We start from the raw sequence: 2500 nt of genomic DNA, 5'->3' as shown, positions 1-2500 counted from the left end.
AGTGATTTATGGAAGTATGAAAAAATCAGACACCACAAACGTCCCCAAAAGATTTATGGTTGCTATCAATGAACTGAAAAAAGATAAAAATATACACATGACAAAAGCAGATAAATCAGGCGCTCTTGTAATTTTAAATAAAAGTGAATATATAGAAAAAATGCAAAATCTTTTAGGTGATGATAACACATATAAAGAATTAAATAAGAACCCGATAGAAAATGTGAATAGTGTTTTCAATAAGAAAGTGAAAAACCTGTTAAAAGGTAACGAAAGCCTTATAAAGAAGTTGTGTGTGACCTCTCCATCGCTACCATACATGTATGGTACAATAAAAACTCACAAAGCAAACTTTCCTGCCAGACCAATTATCAGTTCAGTTGGTTCCGCATCATACAAGCTAGCGAAGTACTTAGTAGATATTCTCAACCCATTAGTAGGTACCATCTCAAATGCAAATATCAAGAATAATGTGGACCTGATAAATAAACTAAATAGTGTAGAGATTAATAGTGAATCCAGGCTTGTAAGTTTTGATGTTGTATCACTATTCACAAAGGTGCCAATAGATGATCTGATGGCGTTTTTATCTGAACTGTTAGAGAACACACAGCTGGATATCCCATTTTCTAAAAGTACTTTAATTGAACTGATTAAATTATGTATAAAAGATTGTAAATTTGAATTTAATGGTAAATTTTACTCACAAAATTTTGGTATGGCAATGGGAAACCCTCTATCCCCAGTGTTAAGTAACTTATATATGGAATTTTTGAAAAGAAGATATTAAACAACATAATCCCACGTAATGTAACATGGTTTAGGTATGTTGACGACATAATTTGTGTATGGCCAGGAACCAAGATGTAAAAAACTTTTTGCCAAGTTAAATCAATTAGTACCATCAATTAAATTCACGATGGAAATGGAAAATGATGGGTGCTTACCGTTTTGGATGTCCTCATACGAAGAAATAGTAGTGGGTTTAAATATAGTGTGTATAGAAAACCCACTAATATTTCTTCCTATGTGCATTTCTATTCTGGACAAAGCAATAAGGTTAAAAAGTCAGTGTTTTCATCTATGTTTTTAAGAGCATTACGGGTATGTAGCCCTGAATATATTGATGATGAAATAGATATGATTAGGAATGCAGGCAAGAAATTGAAATATCCTGATAGTGTATTAAACAGTGCATTTGACGCGGCAAAAAAGACTATGTATCAAAACCAGAAAGAACCTTACAACACAAAAAATTTGCTTGTTTTGCCTTATAATAATAATATGAAAGATATCCCTCATCTTCTTAAGAATTTTGGTGTTAATGTCGCATTTAAGAACAATACAACAATGAAAAATGTACTTATCAAGAACTCCCCAGACAATACTAAAGGGTGTGTATATAAAATTCCGTGTAAGTCTTGTGACAACTTTTATATTGGCCAAACCGGGAAAGCACTGGAAAAAAGAATTGAACAGCATAAGAAATGTGTGAGATATGCACAAGGGAACAGTGGTATATTTGTACATGTTAGTGAGAACAATCATGCTATCAACTGGGAAGGGGCAAAAAGGATTGTATATTCTAATAATGCACTGAAAGGAACATCATTGAATCTAGCTTCATAAAAGAAAGTTACAACCATAATATGAATATCAGTCAGGGGATGTATAAACTTGATCCTTTAATATCAAAAGAAATTTGTAAATTGTTTAAACTTTAAGGTAGGCAGTAGAGATGTATGAAAATAGGATTATCATATTTGTAAACACAGTACGGGGTAGTAATGTTAATGAGTTTCCAAACCGCCTCCATGACACCTGTCAGGTGTGGATCTGAGGTGGGGTATGGTCTGTTTATCAGCAATGTCCCCTGAGAGTCTATTGTGATTTTTAGCCAAATGAGTTTTAAAGGCCACTCCTACCTCGACACCGGCCTGAGTAGGGATATGGAGTCTCTAACGGTTGTGTATGTTCGTCAGTACTATTCTTGTAGTATATATATTTGTGATGTCTCATACTCTGTATCAGTCCTTCGTCAATGGCTTGAAATAAAGTCGAAACCGGTCAGGACCTACACCCTGTTTCTTATTTTTCACCTGTGGTAATGTGTGATAAATGAATCACGTACAAAAGTGATAATAATCATATATATATATATATATATATATATATATATATATATATATATATATATATATATATATATACTTTGCATTTATAAAAAGCGTACAGAAACAACTTGAAACATACTTAAGGCAAGTAAGTAAACTTCAATTCAGAACTAATGACTCGCTTGTGATTTGATAAAACATAGAGAAAAGCTGGCAGCAATTTTCTTTCCATTTTAATGCTGAATTAACGAATTCGCCCAAACAACCAGACTCAGAGAGAATGTCATTCCAGGCTGTTGATTCCGTCACTGCAATGTTGGGCTCTTCGTCATTGCAGAGAGCAATATTGCAATAATTGGCCGTTTGTCATAGAGAGAGAGAGAGAG

The sequence above is a fragment of the Macrobrachium rosenbergii genome, chromosome 53 (genome assembly GCF_040412425.1).
Source record: "Macrobrachium rosenbergii isolate ZJJX-2024 chromosome 53, ASM4041242v1, whole genome shotgun sequence".
NCBI classification, from domain to species: domain Eukaryota; kingdom Metazoa; phylum Arthropoda; class Malacostraca; order Decapoda; family Palaemonidae; genus Macrobrachium; species Macrobrachium rosenbergii.
Note: the sequence above shows the minus strand (reverse complement) of the source record.